General features: G+C 41.5%; 1 protein-coding gene and 1 pseudogene across 1 annotated transcript in view; one reads left to right on the top strand and one right to left on the bottom strand.

Moving 5' to 3' along the window:
• The window catches only part of Slc9b1 (solute carrier family 9 member B1), a 92,561-nt gene that overhangs the window by 36,947 nt on the left and 47,792 nt on the right, over positions 1-7,822 (bottom strand). The window lies entirely within an intron of this gene.
• The window catches only part of LOC115068996, an 18,307-nt pseudogene continuing 13,392 nt past the window's right edge, over positions 2,908-7,822 (top strand).

Raw genomic sequence — 7,822 nt, 5'->3', positions numbered from 1 at the left:
CTGGGCATGGTGGTGAACACCTTTAATGCAGGCATTCAGGAGGTAGAGGCAGGCTGATCTCTGTGAGATCAAGGCCAGTCTGGTCTTCATAGCTAACGGGGGCTATAGGGAGACCCTATCTCAAGACAGCAACAACAAAAAATAAATAAAAAGTATCTTGGAGCCAAGTATGAGGGCACATACCTTTAATCCCAGCACTCAGGAGGCAGAGGCAAGTGAATCTCTGTGAGATTGAGGCTACCCTGGTCTATGTAGTGAGTTCCAAGCCAGCTGGGGCTATAGGGATACAGGGAGAGCCTGCTCAAAAAACAAAACAGAACAGCATTTTGTCAGGGCTAAAGAGATGACTCAGTGGTTAAAAGCACTGGGTGCTCTTGCAGAGGACCCAGGTTTGGTTCTCAGTATCCACATGGTCGCTATAACCATCTGTAACTCCACTTCCAGGGATCCAGTGCCCTCTTCTGGTGTGCATGGGAATTGCACATGGGTGCACTTACATACATGCAAGCAAAACACTCATACACATAAAAAAATAGTAAATAAAATATTTTTCTAAAAGACTTAAAGAAAGGCCCAATCATTACATGGCAAAATTTCTATCTAAGGAAAGGTGCATTCTGTAAAGATACAAACCAGAATGCGACTTTAGAGTAACTATGAGGATTCTTCAGATAATGAAAATATACAGAATCAGTCCATAATATTTTAACTGCAGTTCTTAAATATTAATGATCTCTTTTAAAAATATAAAAACAAATAGGTATACAAACATAGCTGGACAGTGAATTAAAACTGAAAGTTTCAGCCACATGTGGTGGCCAGAGGTACAGGCAGGAGGACCTCTGTGAGATCCAGTTTGATCTACATAGCAAGTTCCAGGCCAGCAAGGGCTACGTAATGACACCCTATCTAAAACAATAAATTATAACTGTTATCAAGAAATGAGATTAAAAAGATATAATAAAAGAGGGTTGAGGAGAGAAAATATACTAAAATGTTTAAAAGACATGCCCAGCAACTGGAAAGGTGCTAAAATAATCCTGATTGAAAGAGCCCTTCATATATTATGCAGAACAAACTTTAGAAAGACCCACCAAAGAATATTAATTATTAGTTGTTAGAAAATATCATTGCTGTGTAGAGAGACATTACAGAGGTAAAATGAGAGAAATATCATTTTAGAAATCCACTCTGAGATTCTTTATGAGTTGTTAGGTCTAAGTTAACAGTGTGAATTGCTTACTATTACTAAAGTAGTATTTTCTCCACTTTTCTACACAGCTGGGAGATTTTACTGTGAAAAACTCCTATTTCAGATGGTTCTTTTCAAACTCAAATGTGAAAACAAATTACATAAATATTTTGTTAAAATGTAAATTCTGATTCAAAAGATCTGGTGTTGAGCTCATGGTTTGGCATTTCCAAAAAAAAAAAAAAGTGATAATCCATGTTGCCTACAATCCTAAATTATGCGTGAAGAAACATTTTAGTGAAAAAAAATTCAGAAAACCAATTGCCAATGGTAAAGAAGTGGATTGCCTAAAAAAAGAGTAGCTTAGTTTGCTAACAAATTTCTCACAAGCAAACTCAATGCACAGAGATAGCAATATCTTCAAAGTATTGAAAATAATTTTGAACCTATGCTTCTATACAAAAACGATTTTCAGACCTTCAGAAGACAAATGTCAGACATCTACTGAGCATTTTAAACCAATACAAAGATCGAATCACTAAGAAGAAAATTTATATAAAAGAAAAGACACAAGATGTAGGCAGCGCAGTGCAGGTGCCAGAAGCCACTGCCGAGGTGGAAGTCTGAGTTAGATCTCAGCTCTACAGCATCAGTCTGTCCTTAGGGAAACCATGTAGTATCTCTTTACCTCTATTTATATGCAAAAAATGAGAATAATAATAGTATCTACAGGGAGGTTGTAAGGATTAAATGGATGAATAATACTAAGACTTTACTAACTGCCTGGTATTTCACAAGCACTACATAATATTTGCTAATTATTATGATGATGATTATAAGGAACAAAGATGAAGAGCAAAAATTAATTAGTTGTAGAGAAAACTTAAAAATAGTCTTGGGCTAAACTTCCAGATTATATCAATTAGTGGGAGAATATAGGGACCAGAGGAAAAACATGCTTTAAATTTAGAAATGTGTTTTCTATGAAATATCTAAATTGAAATTTTCACAGGATAGGACTAATAGCAGTTTGAACTATGCAGAAGAAAATGTTAGGGAGCTTGACAACAGTAATGAAATATATTCAAAATGAAATAGAGATTAATGTGATTAAAAATGTTAATAGTATCAGGGACCTTTGAGATAATACTAGCAACCTAACATATTTGCAACTGTTCCAGATGGAAATGAAAGAGGAGGAGAGCAAAACTCAAGAAATAGTGGCTGGGACTTGAGAGAAGTCTCAGTGGTTAAAAGCATTTGTTACTCTTGCAGAAAACTCATTTGGTTCCAAGCACCTATGTTAGGCAGCTCACAACCACCTGTAACCCCAGGTTCAGGGGATCTGATGCCCTCTTCTGGACTCCATAGGCACCTGCATGCATATGCACACACATACTCACACACATGCATATAAATAAAAATTAAAATAAAATTAGAAAAAGAAATAGTGCCTGAAATGTTTCCCAATTTGATGAAAAATAGTAATTCCAATAACACAAGAAGCTCAATAAGGGCCAATCAGGATGAACACAATGATACCCACAATATGGCACATAATTATTACATTATGGAAAGGTATTAAGGAGAGCATCTTAAGTTCTTCCAGAGAAGGAAGAGACAGTAAATGCAAAGAAATAAAGACACTCTCCAGTCTTTTGAAAGAAGCTTTGAAAGCCAGAAACCAAAAGAAAATACCTTGATGGGCCAGCAAGATGGCTCAGTGGGAAAAGGCATTTACTGCAGGTCTGATGACCCAAGTTCCAACCCTGGTACCACATAAAAATTGGAGAGAACCAATTCCTTAGAGCTTTTGTTTGGCCTCCATATGTGTGCTGTGGCATAAGTGTGCCCATAACACACACACACACACACACACACACACACACACACACACAGACACAATGATAGATAAAATATTTTGAGGGGCTAGAGAGATGGCTCAGCAGTTAAGAGCACTTATTGCTCTTCCAGAGGACCCAGATTCAGTTCTCAGCACCCACATGGCAGTTAACACCTGTCTTTAACTCTAGTTCCAGGGGATCTCACACCCTTTTCTGGCCTCCGCAGACACCAGGCATGCACATGGTGCACATTAATACATGCAGGCAAAACACTTATACACATAAAATATAAATAAATGAAAATCTTAAAACGTATTGAAACTATTTTAAAAGCCTCTATAAATTAAAATTTTATATCTGAGAATTATTATTATTTATTGTGTTGTCATTATTATTTTGTTTTTTTGAGACAGGGCTTTCATGTAGTCCCAGCTGGCCTCGAACTTGCTATGTAGACCAGGCTGGCCTTGAACTCACAGAGATCCACCTGCCTCTGTCTCCCAAGTGCTGGGATGAAAGGTATGTGTCAACACACCCAGCTTGAAGTATTGTTTTTTAAAATGGAAAATAAAAGGGTTTTTTTGTTTGTTTGTTTTGGATAAACAAAAGCTGAAAGACATATACTACAAGAATTGGAGGCTCATGCCTGGAGACCTCTACTTTGCAAGTTTAAGGCCAGCCTGTGCTCCATGAGATCTGTCCTAAAACCAGCCAAACAAAGAAGCAAATGTTGCAGTAACTCCGACAGGCAAGAGAAGAAAATAATACCAGATAAAAACTTAGATTTACACAAAAAAAATAAAGAATTCCACAAATAGTATACTGAAGATAGACACGGTTTTCAATACCTTTAAAAGATAATTGTTTAAAGTAAGAATGAGTATAATAAACTATAGTATCAATTACACACATGATGTATACAACAACAACACAAAAGATGGGTGTCTGCCAATTGGCTAGTTCTTCCAAGGGGCAGGGCCTGACGTGGAGGGTGGACTATTGAGGGGCTACTGGGAGCCATCTTGAAACAGAAGCTGTGAGCCTGAAAGGACGTGGCAGCGGGTGTGGAGAGAGAGATGGCCTCAGCGCCTCTCCTGCATGGATGCGAAAGGGGGCATTTACTGAACTGGGACGAGACTGTGGGCCCATGATGTGTCACCTGTATGGATGCGAGAGGGGGCATTTACTGAACTGGGACGAGACTGTGGGCCCATGATGTGTCACCTGTATGGATGCGAGAGGGGGCATTTACTGAACTGGGATGAGACTGTGGGCCCATGATGTATGGGCGAAACTTAACAGAGACTATGGGCGGGGCAGCGGGAGCATCTGGTGGTGAGTTCTGAGCCGAGGTGCAAGAGTGCTTGTCTCTGTGTAAGTTCCCCAGTTGACCCCCTCCCTACCCGAGGGCATAAACCATAATAAACTCACATAAAAATATATGGTTTATCTGATCGTGCAAGAGACCCAGAAGGAGCTCGGGTGACAAAACTGGCATAGTCCAGCTGGATAAAGGAACCACAGCCTTGGGGATGTGGGTCTCAGAATGCAGTGCTGTTCCCACTGCCCCTGTGGCAGGTCAGTTGGACTCTGAGTCCCAGATCCAGAGATAAGCCAATCAAAACCCATATGCTTAATGGGGTTAGGGATAGTCATATGGTTTATACAATGGATTATAAAATCTGTAAGTAAAAAGAGGTCAACCACGTAGAAGCATGGACCACAGCTATGTTGTAAATGTGGGGATATGTTGCGGGTATGTGAAGATTTGTTAAAGGTTACCCAAAGGCTAGAAAATCTTTTATGTGCTCTGGACCCAAATGGAGTGCCTAGAGAGAGAGAGTGCTGCCACTTTGCATCATAAAAGATGTGTCCCAGAGAAAGCTGAAAAGGCTGAGCTGGCAGACCCAGTTGCAGAGCTGGAGAGAGAAAAAAGGTGGGATGCTTTGACTTGTATAAAGTCCAAGGACTCAGAGGAAAAGACAGATAATAGTAAAAAGGGAAAAAGGCTAACTGTGCTGTAGCTAGGAAATGGTCTATGCTAGAACTGTTAAAACTAGGAAAAACTTACAAGCAAGCAAGCAGGGAGCCCCTGGCCACGTGGTTTGTGAGAGTATGGGACATGGGAGCAAATGACATCAGTCTAAGTCCTTCAGAAGCCTTTACAGCTGAGTTACATAACCATCCATCCGTCCTTGCGATATAGGCTGTTCAACCTAGGCCAAAACAGGAGGGAGCAGTCCTTAATGGGGTGGCTGGTTGAAGGCATTAAAGATACATGGTCATCACCAAAGGAGACTAACATGATTAGCAGGGGCTGGAGGACTATAAAGGAGGGGCAGGCATTACTGAGAGAACTAGATATGATAAAATCAATATATGATGTCCAGTTCACTGGGCTAGAGAAGACTGTGTTCACCAGAGATATGAAAGAAAGCTTACCTCGAGAATGGTATGGGGCTTGAATGGTTTTACTAAGCCCTTTGATGGGATAGGATCTTTGTAAAGTGAGAGAGGCTTTGGCAAATCTAAATGATTTGGACCAGCTTGTAAAATGTGTCTGTAAAATAACAGAACACCCTATAGAGATATAAAAAAGACCAGACCGAAGAAATGGTCCACTTGGGTTACTCTTAGACAAATGTGTCAAGACTTATGTCAAGCCCAAATTCCCAGAGAAAAAAATTGATAGAAAACCAAATTTGCTACCAAGGCATTTCTGGAAGGCTTTAAAACCAGAACAGCTTACAAAAGACATTCCAAGAATAAAAAATGTACAAGGGTGGTTAAGAATCCCCAAGGATTAAATAAGATGCATTTCTCTTCTCATAAAGGCTATACTAGGGGGTGAAAGCAGGTTTTCCCACCAAGTTCTCCCTCAGCAACCTGGTGTGGTCAATGGGAAGAGGACAGATATGGCTACAGTCAGGAGGCAGACCCAGAGCCTGCCTGACTCAGGGAACCCACCAGTGCAGCAAGGGCCTGCTTGACTCAGGGAACCAACAAGTGCAGCGGGGACAGGAGAAGCCCCTTGCCTCCTTAGCCCAGTACAGGGTCAGGCAACTCAAGCCAACACCTTTAAGTGTATCAGAAATAAAAGAATCCAAAGAGACCTCATGTAAAATCCCCCAGGTGCAAAATGACTCCAAAGGGATAACTAAAAATAGTAAAGAGCTAACCAAATTAATGCCTCGTACCTATGCTATAGTACCTAACAAGGATCTATGGAGAAAACAGCTAATATGAATGGACAAAATCTTTCCATGGTTTGTGAGCTATGATTGTTTTAATATATGTTAATGTTCCTTTGAGTGTTTTACAGATGTGAAACCCATTTGAAAGATACCTGAAGAAGCAAAGGCCAGCTATAGCTGTAAGATTCTTGGGAGTTTTATGGTTAGGTAAGATAAAGACAGAACCTCCCAAACTATACAACTGTTAAGAAAATCTACAGTACCAGGGGTGGTTTGCCCCCCTATGAGCTGTTGGTCAGAAGGAGCTCCTAGAGGTCCTCCAATTCACTAAGGCTATTGCCATTAATGTTGGTTGTACACTAGAAAGGTCAGTAAGGCCATGTTGCTGAAGACACTACATGTTGTGAGTGCAGGAGAAGAAGAAGAGATGGATCTGAGACTAAGCCAAAAAACTCCATGCCACTGGATGGATGATGTTCATATCGCCAGAAGGCACTATACAGAGGGTTGGGGAAGAAAGGATCCCCTATGATTCTACTCAACAATGGACCCCACATGCTGCACACTATGGACATGCCAAGCAATGCTGGCAAGTGCAATAATGGCTCGACCCACATACGTACAACTGACAAATTTCTAATTGGATAAGGCCAGCTCCTAGGGGTGGAACAGATATCTGGCGCTGTAGATCAGGCCAATGCCTTGTGTTGAGAATGGCTACTGGCCCTAGTGGGGAAGCCAACACATGTATACTATTTAATGAATATAGTACACCTACTGGGATATCTTCTAGGTATTTGTATTCACATTCATGTTTGTTTAAATGTGTCTACTTCCTTCCATTTGTCTTCATAGTAGAAGAAACACTACTGAGATAGATCAGTGGCCATGGCCTAAAGATGACTAATGGGGAGGCCCAAGAAGCCACAATTTTGCCATGATACAAGAGAGATCACCCTACATCTGTCACCCCCCCCCCAAGGCTCAGGGACTTTAGCAGAAGATTAACAGGAAGATTGTAAGAGCAGAGGAAAGGGGTGGAGTGTCTCCCAGTTGGCTAGTTCCTCCAAGGGGTGGGGCCTGCCACAGAAGGTGGACTACTGAGGGGCTGCTGGGAGCCATCTTGAAACAGAAGCCACAAGCTGGGAGGAACACATGTAGCAGTGGGTGTGAAGAGATGACCCTGGCGCCGTCACCTGCATGGATGTGAGAGGGGCATGTACCTAACTGGGATGAGACTGTGGGCCCAAGATGCATGCATGGGTGAAAGTTAATGGAGACTATGGGCAGAGCAGTGGGAGCATCCGGTGGTGGGCTCTGAGCCACAGGGCAAGAGTGCCTGTCCCTGTGTAAGTTCCCCAACTGACTCCCTCCTTACCTGAGGGCATAAACCATAATAAACTCACATAAAAATATATGAGCATCTCTCAAAATGTCCTATAATGGTAGTAGGTCACCTGTCCTCTTGATCAAGGAGGCCAAGGAGACCCCACCAGATGAACTTGAACCAGTGTCCAGTCTATAAAGAGGAGGGTCAACACAGAGGACTCATTTCCTCCATGCTTCCAAGCAAAGCCAACCATGGTCAAGCA

This window comes from Nannospalax galili, unplaced genomic scaffold, assembly GCF_000622305.1.
Source record: "Nannospalax galili isolate Female #2095 unplaced genomic scaffold, S.galili_v1.0 scaffold189, whole genome shotgun sequence".
NCBI lineage: Eukaryota > Metazoa > Chordata > Mammalia > Rodentia > Spalacidae > Nannospalax > Nannospalax galili.
Note: the sequence above shows the minus strand (reverse complement) of the source record. Positions and strands in the feature narration are given on the sequence as shown.